At 37.5% G+C, this 18,435-nt stretch overlaps 1 non-coding gene across 1 annotated transcript; it reads left to right on the top strand.

Annotated features, from left to right (window-relative positions):
* Window positions 1-9,018: 9,018 nt before the first annotated feature.
* Window positions 9,019-9,125, top strand: LOC113001720 (small nucleolar RNA R71). The gene has a single exon (XR_003267208.1). It is a non-coding gene; the product is annotated as a small nucleolar RNA R71 (small nucleolar RNA).
* Window positions 9,126-18,435: the final 9,310 nt, after the last annotated feature.

The raw sequence follows: 18,435 nt of genomic DNA, 5'->3' as shown, positions 1-18,435 counted from the left end.
GAAACTAGGTTTAAAATATTTTCATAACATTCATTTCAAGTAATTGGTTCTTTTGAAAAAAAAATATAGCTTTTTGGTCCTTTTCAATTTTAGGGGGCATTAGCTTCATAGAGTGAGCTTTATTTTTGTGGATAATGGATATATGATAGCACATCAGAAAAGTTGTTGCCATTGTTGTTTTTTATTTGTATGTTTTAAGACATCTATGACTTTTTATTGTTAATGTCATGAATTTTGAGTTTTTTTTATCATTTCTCTGAATTTATATGTATGTAGTATTCATTTAATAAACTATATAAAAATCTTCAGAACAACAACTATCTGCTATCTTGCTGCAGTGTTTTTGGGATCAGCTGCTATGTGCCGCTATTTGGCATTTAAAACACTACTTACATCTTTCAAATGACAAACAGAATTATTCAGGAAGTGGGAAAAGTATCTTGTGTAGAATCAAGCTAAAACCAATGAATGATGGTATGAGTTCCTGTATTTGTCTTTGCTTAAACTAAGGAAAAGTATCTGATGCATCTTATTAGGAAATTAGACATGTGCAGTAAACTTAGGAAGGATGGTACGAGTTCCTGAATTTTAGACGAAGCTAGCAGATTCCAACTAAGACTTATTCCTTTCAAATTATGCATACATTTTACAATTACATCTAAATCACACTCATTTTCTCGATTTTCTGTTGTTATAAGATCATAAAGTTATTTCAACTGCCTGACTATTGACAAGTATTTTCTTAAAACAACAGTTGTTCCTTCTTGAATTTGTCTTTTCTTTGCTTGGTCTTCTAGACTGGATCCATCTGTTTCTTTACTTTTGTCTTGTGCTTCTGTGGCTTATTGCCTTAGAGTCTTGGTTTTTATGATATTTTGACGTTCATGTCAATCGTAATGATCATGATGAAGGAGAATTAATTAACATCGTCTAACGTAATTTTCTAATATAGTATTTCATTTCAGTACATTCATTTACATAACTCATATAGTACTTTTTGATAATATTAACTAACTCAACTTTTTCTCTTTAAAGGACCATGGCTACTCCACCTGCCTCGCCTCCTCCTCCTCTTCCTCCTCCTCCTGCAGATGCATCAGCGTCTTCGTCTATGTTGAAGCAGACACACAAGGCGACATGGCTACGATCGTTGGTCACTAGACCACCTGGGGCAGAAAGACCTGTGGTCAACATTGATCTTGCTACCGGCAAGGCCAACGGTCCCCACAAGAAGAAATTAAGAACATATTTAGGGATTGTCACTCGTGATAAGGTCGACGTGACATACGAGACCTTGAAGGAAGTCCCTGCTGCTCAGAAGGATTTGATATGGGAGGATATTCAGGTATTTTAGTTTTCTTCTTTGATTTTCTTTAGTAGCCTAAATTAGTTATTTACTTACAATAAAACCTAATTTATTATTTGTCAAGCGGAATTTGAAATCCCTGAAGCTTCTGACAGTAGGACAAAGAAGAAAACTCTTCAGACTGTCGGCGAGCGGTGGAGGCAGCTTAAATCTGACTTGACTAGGAAATGGGCACTTGCAGTCAACAAGGACGGTGTGGATGACATTGTCTGTGAAAAATACGACATTAGCAAGGAGAAATGGGCCCAGTTTTGTTAGACCCGCAGAGACCCCTCGTGGGAGGTATGTACTTTGTCATTTTACTTGTTTTCCACAAAAAAATCACTTCTTATAATTCATTGTAGTAATCATTTTCATTAATGTTCGATTTTTGCAGGATGTGCGGAAAAAGGCACAGGCCATCCAGAAGCAAAACACTGCCCCCAATGTGTTGTCTCGTGGGGGTTATGAATATTTAGAACAAAAGCTCATGGCTGAGAAGACAAAGAAAAGACTGGAAGAAGCTGCCTAGTCCGGAAGCACTGAGGGCGTCTGATCGAGGCCGTACCCGAATCAAATAAACATGAAAATGCAGTAACTAGGAAGTGATCCTAGGTCGTTTCCCAACGAGCAGTGACACACCAAATGTTCATAATATACTTGCAGTAACAGTAACGATTGGGGGGGTTTGTTTGTTTTGTGATTACAGAGCAGAACAAGTAAACTAGAATACGAAACTACTAATATTAAAAACGGGTTGTTTCCTTTGATTCAGAAGCCATTCTCTTATCCTGGGTTATGGAGAATTCGTTCCTTACATTCAACCACTTAATCCAACCCTATTTCAATTTACTAAGCGAAAATCAACTTAGGGTTGTCAATACGTGATTAGGCACCACATACACCAGTTAGCCCTTCGTCCATTAAGCATGAACGCAAGTTAGGCTCAGAGGCAATTAATCGAACACGAAGTGTGCACTGATTAATATTCACGAATTTGGGATAACTGGTGAAGGGAAAACTGCCAGGAAACCACATTACAAGCGAAACCTCAAAGAGAGTTGGGCTTCGTCCTCAAAAGGAAACAACACCAGAAAATCTAGCCTTCCATGGATTCAAACAGAAAACGCAAATGAAACATGAAGCAGAAACGTAAATGAACTGAAACGTAAATGAGACAGAAACGTAAATGAAAGTAGAAGAAGAAGCAAGAATGAACTCGTAATTAGAAGCAGAAAACGGAAATTTGCATTAAGAACGAAAACCGTAACAAGGGAACAGAAAAACGTGAAAACCTAAAACCAAAGTTCTGAATAAAGAAAATAGCATAACTGAATAGCCTTCCACGAATCCCAAGGCAGCTATTTAAAAAGAGTCACTCAAAGTCACTGGGCCCTATTACAATACTCTGGCCCAAAACGAAATAAACACTGAACAACATAAAATAAAATTGCGAAATTTCCTAATTAGAAATTAATTAAGGTAAGCGCTGCTTTATTTGCCCTCTTCAAGTCCATAACCAAAATCCGGATTAAGCCCAAATAATAAAACTGCCTAATTAATAGACAATTAAGACCAATCAGTAATTAAAATGGTGCAAAAAGGGTTTAGAAAATAGAAGAAAATGATGGCACATCAAACCCCCCATACTTAGCCTTTTGCACTCTTGGGCAAAATGAAACAAAGAACAAAATCCAAGGATATCAAAGAGAGACAAACAAAAACATTCACATATTTCTCAATGAACATCAAGGAATGAAAGGAATGGGTAACATCTAACATAAGGAGATCCAAAAAGTCAAGACATTCATGAAAATCATCCAAGCAACCCAATCATGGCAAAATAGTTAATCAGCTCAAGAATGAAAAGTGATAAAGCCTCACAAGATATACACTCTATCTCTCAAGTGTCTAGGCTACTATTTACCCTCAAAGCACCCATGAAAGCAAACACCACATAAACTTGGCAAGATTCTAAAATTGACAATCAACCCATAAACACAAGCACATGAGGATCAAAAGGTCTTTTAAGGTTGTAATGGGGCCAAGGACAAGGTATGGAAAAATATGGAATAAGTGGCTAAATCCCAAACGAATAGAGGAGCAATGGGGAATAAGTGCATAATAAGAAAAAATAAGAAAATAAAAGAAGTAAAGATAAAATTTAAACATAAAGAGTAGAACCAAGAGTCTCATCATTCTTTTGCCATTTAAGATCTTATTCACTCAACTTTATTGCTTTTCTTTTTCATTTTCGATTTTTTTTTCTTTTTTTCTTTTTTTCTTTTTTTTTTTTACTCTATATCCTTTGAGAAACAGCATTTCATTCAGCATGTCCAACATTTAACCAATATACAATGTACATCAAGTATGGCCCAAAATACATCTTGAAGTACAGCCAACAAAACAAGTTATCCAATGAAAGAAAAACCCCCCCACACTTATTCCCAAAACAATTCCAAAGCTCCAAAATTCCTTAAGGATATGGTGATATCATGGTTTTTCACTTAAGGCTTGTAGTGAGCTTCAAAACAAGGAAAGGGAAACAAGGCTCAAAAGGGCTATCAAAGGAATTAATTCAAGGTAAGTCCATTTGGCTAGAAGCATATAAGAACAAAATTGCCTCAATCATTTCCAAATATGCATGTGAATTAGGACGCATCAACAAGAATCAAGCCAAGGCTATTGTGCAAGCAATCCATGGGGCAAAACACACCAAATGATTATGATGATGGATGGCTCAAATTCTCACAAAGGTAAACTCATCACTTTCAAATTGAGCTTTCAAAACTATCATGACATGTAGAGGAGAATCAAGGATTTCAAGTCACAAAATGCCAAAAACTTTTATTTTCAAAACAATTACCCATTTCTTGAACATATCCTATAATTCAAAGAAAAACATGCAAAGTCGTACATGCACACAAAATTGACCCAAAATATTAGACTAACAATCCGACGAAACTAACAACATTAACAAATTAACACAACTAACAAATTAACAAAACCAACAAAACTAGCAAAACCAAAGAACACTCCCCCCCCCCCCCATACTTAAACAACAAATTGTCCTCAATGTAGCACAATTAAAAGATTAAAAACAATTAAATCATCAAAGAGAATCGGACAAGTGTAATAAAAGCAAAGAAGGAGATAGGAAAAGAAAAACTCCCTAAGTCATGGTGGAGGAAGAGTAGGGTGGAGTAAGGAAGTCTCTTCCACCACTACGTCCACTAAAGAAGGGTTCGTGAGGAATGGCTTAAGTCGATGTCCATTGACCTTGAAGCTCTTGTTTGTGGAGTTGCTTTTGATCTCAACTGTACCATAAGGAAAAACATTAGTAACAACAAAAGGACCAATCCACTTAGACCTCAACTTACCACTCATGAGTCCAAGCCTAGAATTATACAATAACACTTTTTGCCCAACCATGAAGTCCTTTTTAACTATCATGCTATCATGGAACTTCTTGGTCTTTTCTTTGTAGAACTTGGCATTCTCGTAGGCTTCTAGGCGGATTTCATCTAACTCACTCAGTTGCAACTTTCTTTCCTCACCAGCTTGATCCATAGAGAAGTTGCAAGTCTTCACTGCCCAGTAAGCTTTGTGCTCAATTTCCACTGGAATATGACATGCCTTTCCAAAGACAACCCGATAAGGAGACATTCCTATGGGTGCTTTGTAGGCAGTCCGATGTGCCCAGAGAGCATCATCAAGCCTGGTACTCCAATCTTTCCTGCTTGGCTGCACAATCTTCTCTAAAATTCGCTTGATTTCCCGGTTAGAAATTTATGCCTGTCCATTGGTCTGGGGGTGGTATGGTGTGGATACCCTGTGTACCACCCCGTACTTTTTAAGCATGGCATGCATTGTCCTGTTGCAAAAATGGGTTCCTTGATCACTAACAATTGCTTTAGGTACTCCAAACCTGCAAAACAGATTAGACCTGACAAAGTCTGCAACAACTTTAGCATCATTAGTTCTAGTGGGCTTGGCTTCCACCCATTTTGAAACATAGTCAGCTGGAAGGAGAATGTAAACATAACCAAAAGAGACAGGAAAAGGGCCCATGAAATCTATACCCCAAACATCAAACACCTCACAGAATAGCATAGGTTGCTGAGGCATTTGTTGTCGCCATGTAAGTGTATTTCCTGCTCTCTGACACTGCTCACAAGTGCTGCAGATCTTCCACGCATCTTTAAAGATGGTGGGCAAATAAAAACCACAATCAAGCACTTTGTGAGCTGTCCTTTGAACACCCAGATGACCTCTCGGTGCGGAAGAATGACAGAACTGCAGGACTGAGTCAGTCTCATGATCTGGAATGCATCGTCTAATTACCTGATCACTGCACAATTTCCACAAGTAAGGGTCATCCCAAATAAAATGCTTAGCATCACTTTTAATTTTATCTTTTTGGGCCTTAGATGCTAAGGGAGGAAACACAGAGGCAACTAAATAATTGACAATGTTAGCAAACCAAGGAGTAGAAAGAGAGTCAGAAATACTATACAGTATATACAAATGATCATCCGGGAAATCATCCCGAATGGGTGAATCCGCATCTGATACACGTTCGATCCGACTCAAATAATCAGCAACTAGATTTTGTGCTCCGCTCCTATCACGGATCTCCAAGTCAAACTCTTGGAGCCAGAGCATCCATCGGATCAACCTAGGCTTAGAATCAGCCTTCTTCAACAAGTACTTTAGAGCTGCATGGTCAGTGTAAACAATAATGCGGGTACCAAGCAAATAAGATCGAAATTTTTCAAGAGCAAAAACTATGGCTAGAAGCTCTTTCTCAGTAGTAGTATAATTCGCTTGGGCAGCATCTAAATTCCTAGAAGCATAATATATCACCCTGGGCAATTTATCAATTTTCTGAGCAAGGACAGCCCCCAATGCATAATTTGATGCATCACACATAAGCTCAAAAGGGGTTGTCCAATCGGGTGCCTGGATGATGGGGGTGGTAGTCAACGCTCTTTTGAGGCAATCAAAAGCCTCTTTGCATTTGTCATTAAAATCAAACTCCACCTCCTTTTGCAACAAGTTGGACAATGGAAGGGCTACTTTGCTAAAATCCCTTATAAAGCGCCTGTAAAATCCTGCATGACCAAGAAAAGATCGCACCTCTCGCACACAAGAGGGGTAAGGCAATTGTGAAATAACAGAAATTTTCGCAGGATCTACTTCAATACCCTTATTAGAAATAATGTGCCCTAAAACTATACCTTGCTCGACCATAAAATGACATTTTTCAAAATTTAGAACAAGATTAGTTTCGATGCATCTATTCAAAACTTTTTCCAAACTATCGAAACAACCATCAAAAGAGGATCCATATACAGTGAAATCATCCATAAACACCTCTATGCAATTTTCTAAGAAATCACTGAAAAATACTAATCATGCACCGCTGGAAGGTACCAGGGGCATTGCACAGGCCGAAAGGCATCCTCCTATAGGCAAAAGTGTCGAAGGGGCAGGTGAATGTGGTCTTCTCCTGATCCTCAGGAGCAATAGTAATTTGCATATAACCAGAAAAACCATCAAGGAAACAGTAGTGGGATTTACCTGCCAGGCGTTCAAGCATCTGGTCAATGAATGGCAGGGGAAAATGGTCCTTTTTGGTAACCTGGTTCAGCCTCCTATAGTCAATGCAGACTCTCCAACTGTTCTGCACCCGAGTAGGAATCAGCTCCTCCTTCTCATTTTTTATCACTGTGAGGCCGGTCTTCTTCGGGACTACCTAGATGGGACTCACCCATTGGCTGTCTGAGATAGGATAAATGATACCAGCTTGCAAAAGCTTGATTATCTCCTTCTTCACTACATCAAGAATCACCGGGTTGAGTCTCCTCTGTGGCTGTCTTACTGGTTTAGCTCCATCCTCTAAATTTATTCGATGCATACATATGGATCGGCTAATACCAGGAATGTCCGCCAGGGTCCAGCCTATAGCTTTCTTATGCTTCTTGAGAAACGACAACAACTTCTCCTCTTGCTCATCAGCAAGGGAGGCAAATATAATCACTGGAAAACTCTTGCTATCATCCAAGTAAGCGTATTTTAAATTTGATGGCAGAGGCTTCAATTCTGGTGTGGTCGGCTGGACAGTGGTAGAAGGAGATGGTTTCTCAGCCTTTACCTCATAAAGAAAGTCAGAGGTATGTGTACTTCCTGAAACATGGTTAGCCCTATCTGACTCTATAAAATCAATCTCGAGAGGTAAAACACCACCACCAGACATGCAATCAATATCACTCTCAGATTCACTCTCAGCATCAAATTCGGACATATGATCAAGTACAATTTCAGACTCAATGTATGAAGAGTGAGAGGCATGCAGATTAGAATAAAGATCAGTCATGTATTCATCAACAACATGGTCAATTATTTCAGCACGAAATACAGAAAGATCTTCAGATGGGTATTTCATAGCATCCAGAATATTAAAATGAACAGTTATATCACCAAACTCCATGGACAGTGTGCCTGCATAAACATCTATCTTAGTTCTAGCAGTTTTCATAAAGGGTCTGCCTAGAATGATGGGAACTGATCCTTGAGAAAATCCATCTTCCATATTCAAAATATAAAAATCAACAGGGAAAATCAGTTCACCAACTCTAACTAAGACATCTTCTATGAAACCAACAGGATAGGCAACACTTCTATTAGCTAAATGAATTACCACATCAGTTGACTGCAAGGGACCTAGAGATAGAGAATTAAAAATAGACAGAGGCATAACACTAACACAGGCTCCTAAATCTAGCATGGCATTGTCAAACTTACTATTCCCTATAATACAAGGTATGGTGAATGTACCTGGATCTTTGCATTTTTCAGGAATTTGAGGAACAGATTTACCAATCAATGCGGAGACATTTCTGCCCATGCTAATTCGCTCACTTCCTTTAAGCTTCCGCTTATTAGTGCACAACTCCTTCAAGAATTTAGCATATCTTGGAATTTGCTTTATTGCATCCAACAGAGGTATGTTTACCTCTACTTTTCTAAACGTTTCCAAGATCTCTTTCTCTGCCTCTTCCATTTTTTTGTTGGAAACTGCTCTTGGGCCAGCAGCATTTTGGAAGGAAGGAGCAGGTTGTTGTTGTTGTTGCTGAGGCCTGGACCATCTGAGATTAGGGTGATTCCTCCATCCAGGGTTGTATCTGTTGCTGGAGAGGTCATAATTGTTCTACTGTGGTTGATTTTGCTGCTGAGGTTGAGGAGGTCTATTGTAAATATTTGCAGCATAGGCTTCAGGCTGCTCAATTGCTCCAAGTTGCTACATGGAAGGGCAAAGGTCTGTATGGTGGTCAGCAGAGGAGCACAAACCACAAACCCTTGCGACAGGTACATATTTCTGATTCAAGGCCAGCTGGGTTACCAAGTTAACCAATGCATCCAGTTTGCCTTCAAGGTTCTTAGTCTCAGATGATGCAGCTGAGTTTGTAGCTACCTCATGCACTCCTCTAATGACTATGGCATCATTTCTGGCGCTAAACTGCTGGGAGTTGGAAGCCATCTTCTCAATTAAATTCCTGGCTTCAGCAGGAGTCATGTCTCCAAGGGCTCCACCACTGGCAGCATCTATCATACTTCTCTCCATATTACTGAGTCCTTCATAAAAATATTGGAGAAGAAGTTGCTCCGAAATCTGATGGTGAGGGCAACTGGCACATAGTTTCTTAAATCGCTCCAAGTACTCATACAGGCTCTCTCCACTGAGTTGTCTAATACCTTAGATATCTTTCTTGATGGTTGTGGTCCTGGAAGCAGGGAAAAATTTTTCTAAAAATACTCTCTTAAGGTCATCCCAGCTCGTGATGGACCTTGGAGCAAGGTAATACAGCCAGTCCTTTGCCACTCCCTCTAATGAATGAGGAAAAGCCTTCAGAAATATGTGATCCTCTTAGACATCTGGGGGTTTCATGGTGGAGCAGACAATGTGAAATTCTTTCAAATGTTTATGCGGGTCTTCACCTGCAAGGCCATGAAACTTTGGAAGCAAATGAATCAGCCCAGTTTTAAGAACATATGGGACATCCTCATCAGGGTATTGGATGCACAAGCTTTCGTAGGTGAAATCAGGTGCAGCCATTTCCCTTAGAGTCCTCTCACGGGGTGGAGGTTGTGCCATGTTCTCAGAATGTGCAAAATCAGAATGCTCAAAATTATAATGCTCAAGATCAGGATGTTCAAAATCACCAATAACAGAATGCACAGATTCACCAGTAATGGAATGCTCAGAATGATCAAAAGGTATAAAATGATGCCTAACTAATCTATGAAATGTCCTATCTATCTCAGGATCAAAGGGTTGTAAGTCAGATGGATTGCCTCTAGTCATACACTACATTCAGCATGCACACAACTAGTTGCCTTGTCATGTAAATAAAGGTGTAGGTTTGAACTACAGCTACCCTCAAATGATATCCAAATGACTTGAAATTTTGTGAGCAACCTTATAAAATGATGAGAAGATAGCACAAAAACTTTCAGACAAAAATTCAAATTCTAACTATGGAAGCTAAAAATGGTAGGTTAAGAAAAATAAGTGAATAAAACTTGAAAAATAAAAAACTTTTGACAGAATCTCTATTTTTGGACGAAGGAGACCTCAGCCGGCCTATGTCCGGCTACCATGGTGTAGGAAATTTTTTTCTACCCCAAATGCATATATAATAATTGCAATTCTGATAACCGGAGCAAAAGTTATGGTCGTTTGAAGTTTTGACAAATACAAAATTTGCTACTTTTTTGGAACTTTGAAATCTGACCAAACTAAAGGCTCTAGCTATTTTTCTTACAAAATATGGATTAAAAGAAGTGACCACAAAAAAATTCAGCCAAAAATAACAACCCTAGCTACTAAAACAAAAAATCACAAATAATTCAGCATGGGTGGTCGCTAAAATCCGTCGCTAAGGGATTTCTACTACTACTCTGGTTTGCCGCAAGCAGAAATGGTCGCTAAGTCCGTCGCAAAACACTATTCACAGCAAAACACCCAAAACTGAAACAGGGGAAGCGCTTAGCAGGAAAACTGAAATAGAACACACACTAAACAAAATACCAAGATACAAAACAAACACTAACACACATACTAACACAATACTAACAATTAAACATAAAACACGAAAGAATTAAACACACGACGCGCTAGCTATTATGAACCTTTGGACACTGCTCCCCGGCAACGGCGCCAAATTTGATCGAGGCCATACCCGAATCAAATAAACATGAAAATGCAGTAACTAGGAAGTGATCCTAGGTCGTTTCCCAACGAGCAGTGACACACCAAATGTTCATAATATACTTGCAGTAACAATAACGATTGGGGGGGGGGGGTTTGTTTGTTTTGTGATTAAAGAGCAGAACAAGTAAACTGGAATACGAAACTACTAATATTAAAAATGGGTTGTTTCCTTTGATTCAGAAGCCATTCTCTTATCCTGGGTTATGGAGAATTCGTCCCTTACAGTCAACCACTTAATCCAACCCTATTTCAATTTACTAAGCGAAAATCAACTTAGGGTTGTCAATACGTGATTAGGCACCACATACACCAGTTAGCCCTTCGTCCATTAAGTATGAACGCAAGTTAGGCTCAGAGGCAATTAATCGAACACGAAGCGTGCACTGATTAATATTCACGAATTTGGGATAACTGGTGAAGGGAAAACTGCCAGGAAATCACATTACAAGCGAAACCTCAAAGAGAGTTGGGCTTCGTCCTCAAAAGGAAACAACACCAGAAAATCTAGCCTTCCATGGATTCAAACAGAAAACGCAAATGAAACATGAAGCAGAAACGTAAATGAACAGAAACGTAAATGAGATGGAAACATAAATGAAAGTAGAAGAAGAAGCAAGAATGAACTCGTAATTAGAAGCAGAAAACGGAAATTTGCATTAAGAACGAAAATCGTAAGAAGGGAACAGAAAAACGTGAAAACCTAAAACCAAAGTTCTGAATAATGAAAATAGCATAACTGAATAGCCTTCCACGAATCCCAAGGCAGCTATTTAAAAAGAGTCACTCAAAGTCACTGGGCCCTATTACAATACTCTGGCCCAAAACGAAATAAACACTGAACAACATAAAATAAAATTGCGAAATTTCCTAATTAGAAATTAATTAAGGTAAGCGCTGCTTTATTTGCCCTCTTCAAGTCCATAACCAAAATCCGGATTAAGCCCAATGTTTGATTAATTCCTGAAATTAGATTAAAAACATCAAATTAGCTAAATGAGCCCAAATAATAAAACTGCCTGATTAATTGAAAATTAAGACCAATCAGTAATTAAAATGGTGCAAAAAGGGTTTAGAAAATAGAAGAAAATGATGGCACATCAGCGTCATTGACCCTCCATCTCCTATCAGACACCACGTGAAGTGAAAGATGGCCCGCACCAAGAAAGCCGGGCAGATGATGTCTGAGGCAGCAAAGGAAATAGTTGAGAAGATTGTAAGTCATTTTTAATTAATAATTGTAATTATCTTTGTGTATTCTGTGAATGCCTTGGACAAATATATGTGTTCTATACATGATTCTTTGGAAGAGCAGACGTCACAGGGATCGTTCGTCCCCCATGGACGTCAGGATGTCCTGACTGCTGCCATTGGGCGACCAGAGCACCCTAGTCGTGTCCGTGCTGCTGGAGCCAGTGTCACCATAAAGCAATACTTCAGATTGGCTCCACGAACATCCTGCAGTTCTTCCTCCATGCCTCCTGAAGACCTACAATAGCTGACCCAACAAATCAGAGACCAATTGGAGGAGTCGATCACAGAAAAAGTGACTTGATAGCTGATGGCATCCTTCAGCCAGATGCAGTCCCAGTTTTAGTCTCAGATGCAATCACAGGGACTTGCACTGCCTCCGGAGCCAGAGGTTGGTCCCTCAGGTCCTCGTGTCAGCACAAAGGAGAGTTATGTTGCTCCCTCGGGGAACGATCCAGAGACAGGTGACTCAGACAAATGCGGGCTATACATTGAAGAAAATCCTTCCCGCCTGGTTGCCCTAGGAAGACTTTATGAGGGATCCACAGCAGTACACAACATCCCTTTGTTGCATGGCTAAGTCAAGGTTGGTGTTGAGGAGGTTAAAGATGCAGAGGCTCTCGTTCCTATACCCACTAACGAGGTTACCTTAGTGGGGCAGGCACTTAACACCTTCCTTGCTTGGGCGACACATCTTGTGAAGCGTTTATCAGAACAGATATTTTACTCTGATTATTTGTTTCTTTTTTTCAATTGATTTGTTCACTGTAATCAAGGTGTTTAATTAACTATGTTTGATCAACAGGCAGCTGTGTCTCCAGCAAAACCTCCTGAAAGCCCGGATCATGAGGTCGATGATCCCCTGTACCTGACAACATTGACCATCCCGCAACTGTTTTTGAAGCCTCTCCAGGTTATGTGGGATGCTACCATGTTCGGGGTGTTTAATCAAAACTTCCCGTTGTACATAAAGCACGAAGATCTCTCTGAAATTGCACATGGTGGTCAATGTCTCAGCATATTTGTTATACAATTGTGGATTCTGTAAGTCAATTTAGATTATTGTTAATTACCAAAGTAATTGTTTTAAATTCATACATAATTAACTTTGTATTAACAACATAGGCATCTGACTAAGACAAGTCTGTGAGCAGGGAATTCCGATGTGTATGGATTCCTCGAGCCACAGCCCATTCAGAGATCTGGGCAATCACAATTTGAATCGGAAAGTTACATCAAGAGTTGGATGCAGAGTTCAAAAAGAGATGTCTACCTTGGAGCCTACCTGAATGGGTAAGTCAAACATAATAACTGAATTTAAATAATCTATACTACTACAATAACCATATTCGTCTCTACTGCAATGGACACTGGCAAATGGTCATCATTCTGCCTAAGGAAAACCTAGTTGTTTGGTTTTGTTCTTTACATAACAGGCCAGACAACTACCTTAAGGGAATAATTAACAGGTCAGTGTTGTTTTCAATACATTTGCATTAGCATAACTCAACAACATCAATATTTTAATGTTCCTCGTATTCAACAGTGCTTTGAAAGGACTTGATGATACTCCACAACCTAAATCCAAGGCTGCTACTAGGTGGATTGTTGTTGAGGTACGTGCTTTAATTTATTCTACTTATATATACTGCTTATGTGTGTGTACACTAATTGTTGTTAACGTTTAATTAATATTCAAATTTCATTATGTATTTAGTGTAATAGACAAAAAGGAAACATTGAGTGCGATTATTACGTCATGCACTGGATGTCCACGATAATCTTAGGATCTTTCAGGAATAATTGGGAAACGATAATTGTTTATTTCAAACAAAGTTGGTTTTCTTATCATTATTATTACATTATTAATTTATTTTTTATTTGATCATGCAGTATTTTAATGAAGTTAGACCATTGGAAGCAGAGAGATTCAAGGCACTTCACATCCAGTGCGCACAGTATTATCTAAAAGTTAGAAATCAAACATAGGATGTTAGGGAACTATGTAACTTTAGGTTACTTAATTAGTTTACCATACTTTGTGTTACATTTTTTACAATTGCTGTTCCATTTTAACATTGAACCTTTGTTGATAGTTATTCATAGTTATCAATTGATTTTTTTCAATTAATAGTTTACTACCTAGTTTTCTGCTAAAACCTATTTGAAAGCAGAATGCAAATGATATATGTTGTGTGTTGTGTGGTCTCATTTTAAATTTACAGGTTAAATTTTGGTTTTTTTGTAAAAACAGAGACTATTTAAAAAAAAATTCTTGAAAACAACATCGGTTTTTTTAAAAAACCGATGTTAACTGTCAACATTAACACATTCGTTAACATCGGTTTTTTTATAGAAAACCGATGTTAACGTGTTAACATCGGTTTTTTTGTAAAAAAACCGATTTAACTGTCAACATTAATACATTTTTTAAAGTGTAATTCATATTATCAACATCGGTTATTTATATAGCCAATGTTGTAAATTTTACGTTAACATTGGTTTTTTTAAAACCAATGTTAACGATAATACTTTCAACATCGGTTTGTCATAAATAACCAATGTAGAAAGCATATTTTCTAATAGTGGATGATGACATTAAGGATGTGACGACGAAGACGATGAGAAGAGAGGGCTGGCGATAGCGACGATATGTGAGGGTTCGAAAGAGGTTTGGGCACAAAGAGAGACAATGAGATCTTGGGCGCAAGAGCTCGAGTGAAAGTGAATTTTTAAGATTTAAGATCAAGCACAACATTGGTTTTGACTAATAACCATTGTTATTAGGGGTGGGTAAGCGGGTCAGCCCGCCTCGCGTAAGGCCCGCCCGCATAAGCCCGCATTGGTAGCGGACCGGTCCAATCCGCCCCGTTTCTTACACGGACCAAATAAATTGGTCCGCCCCCGCCCCGCGGACCCCACGGGTCAAACGGCTGCGGGCCTAGTTTTAAAAGAATTTTAATTTTAATAAAAATATAATACAATCAAATTAAATTCAATACAAATATAAATAAAATCTCAATAATTAGTCAATTACATCAATAAAACAAATAATGTCTTAACAAAAGAAAATTCAAGCAATAAATCTAAAATATGAAATTTAAACATCTCCAACAACAAATGATTTCATATTTGAAGTAGCTTGAGTCTTCTCCATCTCCATATCTTTATCTTCTTTTCCTAAAACTCGAAATAATAATAAATATTAGAATAAAATCAAGTTAAGTGATTAAAAGACAATAATTATTACATATTATTTACCCTGCATATCAAATACTAATAACCAATTTTTAGTATATATTGTCAACAAGAAGCCTAGTTCGATATTTGTTAAGCACACGTGAGGAGAAAAAATGTTCTTAGCCTACTACAACTACTAAATATGATGTGAGCTATTTTTTATAATAAAAATATATTGAAATATCTTTAAAAATATTTATTTAACAATTATTTTTGGCTTAAATGATAAGAATTGATATTTTTATTATTTATGACTTTCAGATATGAAAATGATAGATTAAAAGAGAAAAAAAATCGAAAAAATATCAAAAAAGAATATTTTTAGCATGTTATCACTTATCTTTTTTATCTTAATCTTTTATTTTTCTTATCTTATCCTTTTTTATCTTTATCATCTTTTTAATTTAAATCTTTTATTTTTATCTTTATATCTTTATCTTATATAATATATTTCTTTTTCTGTTATTTAAAAAAAAAAATTTAAAGTGAAAAAGAGAAAATCAAACCTAATATAATTGGGTCAGGATCACACAAATTAAACCTAATGCGGGCTGCGGGCAACCCGCGGACCCCGCTGGCCAAACCCGCATAGTCCGCGGGTTAAGCGGGACGGACTCAAAAATATGACATAACCATGGACCGTTTAAAAAAATTGGTTCGTAACCTGCGCGGACCACGGGCCCCGCGGGTCAGTCCATGGACCTAGGCCCGTTTACCCACCCCTAGTTGTTATCATGTGAGGCTCAATATCGATTCTATATAAAATCAATGTTGACGATAATTATTTATAAAAAATATCACCGTATATTTGTCAATATTAGTTTTTATATAAATCAATATTAATTGGACCATGTAAATTGTATATTTCTAGTAGCCATATGAGCATATAAACTGTTATTTATATATAGTAAGATTATTAATTTTTATAATAACTATTTTGAATTTATATCAATGATAATATTTAATCATTTAATATATAGTGTAATAATTTCCTAAAAAAGTCGTCATGTCCTCTTTTTTTTCCGTAAACGGTTCGGCGTAGTAGTAAAATTGAATCTTATGATGTTTTGATTTTGAACTGCAAAGATCTTGACCATGCGAGCAGAGGACACATGTTACCTAAACATGCAAGTTTACTCCTTACCGAAATTTGATACAGGATATCAAGCGACCTTCATCATAGATAATATTACCTAAAAATGTTTATATTCCTCTTATTATTTTGTACTAATTTTAAATTTTGTCCACTATTCATATTTTTTTCTGCAATTCTTTCTACACCATCTGTTATAAGAAAATGATGACAGATATAATTTTGCAAGATTGATTAATTATTTTTTTGGAATGAAGAGTGCAATTCGAATTATAAATTTTTTTCGTTCTTTTGGGAATTTTTCTCACGACTAAAGAATGGTGATGTGTTTCAAATTAAATCATCTATACTAATTCCCAAAAGGATTCACAATGAACTTGTGTGCATAATTTACAACATCATGATTAAAGGACGACAATAGAAATCTGGAATATTGCACTTACTGTCAAGGGGTGAGGGACTTACATGCTGACCGGTTGTAGTTGGAATATGATTATGTTTTATTAGGTGGGTTGGTATCGGGATTTTGATTTTGGTATTGTCGCAACTTAGGTCATGATGGGACGGTGAAAGAGGATAAAAACATGATTTCGTTCCTAAGAAGGAAAACAAGAGGGAGTCGCTACCAATATTTATTTAAGTGAAACGTTAGAAAAACCAAAAAGAAAAGGTCTGTGAATTTTGAAAAGAAGGGGTTCGGGAGTTTTTTACGCATAGGGAAGGTGCTAGCACCCCACGTGCTCGTCACAAAGAACGGTAGCTTTTAATCGAGTGTGTGATAAAAATAATGTGACTTCAAAATTATTTATCTTCCTAAGAGCGATATATTTTTTTGTATTATTTTTTTCTTCTTCTTTTTCCGAATCGACAAGGGTGTTGCTCTTGCTCCTACGTATCCCCAGGTGCAATAAGGAAATCAGACCTACGTAGTTCTTTAAGTAAGAATGTTTGTGTGTTGAATTGATTTTATGTTTTTAAAAGATTTATTTTCATTGCAAACAATGGGTCATTAAGGCCTTGGACCTTGAAACAACGTTTGAAAAGCACAGGGAGTCGATAAGACGCTGGACCTCAAAACAATCTCAAGTGATATTTGACGAAAAGAAGTTTGGTTGTGAATTGATTTTTTTTATTTAGTTTTGTTTATTAGTCGGATATCCTTCATATCCACCTATTACAAATAGGAAGAATATCCTAAAGCACATGAGGCGAGTTCGGGACCTAGCATCGTGCACTACGGAAACAAAGTGCCCTAGGAGAATTACTAGGCAGGTTCGAGACTTAACGTAGCTATCCCCAGCAATGATACCAGAAACTTGAGAAGGAAATACGAAAATTGTGATAGTAAAGTAAAAGAAATAGTAAAAATACGGAGAATAACAGAATCACGGGGACAACAGAAAATACGTAAATTACGAAATCATGGAAAATACAAAAATATTGGAGTTTAGTGTGTCGGAAATACGTAAATTATGAAAACGACTTAAATTTATAAAAAAAAAAAAAAGAACATAGGATTGGATTTCATTGCTCATACCCTTAGTATCCTAATAAGATTAACATATAAAATTGTTTTCTAACATTACTGATGCATAAATGATTAGAAAATATTAACACGTATATAATATCAAGAGGGATACATAAGGGTACAAAGATTACACCCGATCCTTAAGAAAAACTAACCGATCATTCCGCAGAGCACGAGACTAATAAGAGAAATGACGAAGGAAGTGATTCACGGTCACAACTTTCCAACGTCTCGGCTCCACTTTTCCTTTTCTCCTTGTTCTTCTGCATTTTCTTTGGTGTTTTCAAAGCTCTGGACCTCTTTTCCCCCTTCCCCTGCATGGTTATTTATAGAAAAAGCCATTTAGTGCAACGGAAACTCGCCCAAGCGAGCTGCTTGCTTAGGGTTGAAGGTATCAACTTACCCAGGCGAGTGGCTTGCTTAGGGCTGAACCTTTCTCTTAGCCCAAGCAAGCTAGATTCTAGCCTAGGCGAATTTAGGGTCAGAAATCTTCATGAAAAGACCATTTGACCCTTCCTTTTGGCTTTATTTTTGGATCTAACAAACAACCATCAAAACCCTGAGTGACCACTTGGCCTTGCGCTATAACTGGTGCCAAACACCGCAATTCGATTGACAATGATAAAAACATTATACATGGATGATAAAAGCATTATACCCAGATGAAATTAGGGTCTGACAGTTGTCCCTCTTTAGACAATGAC

Source organism: Glycine max, chromosome 5 (assembly GCF_000004515.6).
Source record: "Glycine max cultivar Williams 82 chromosome 5, Glycine_max_v4.0, whole genome shotgun sequence".
Taxonomy (NCBI): Eukaryota; Viridiplantae; Streptophyta; class Magnoliopsida; order Fabales; family Fabaceae; genus Glycine; species Glycine max.
Note: the sequence above shows the minus strand (reverse complement) of the source record. Positions and strands in the feature narration are given on the sequence as shown.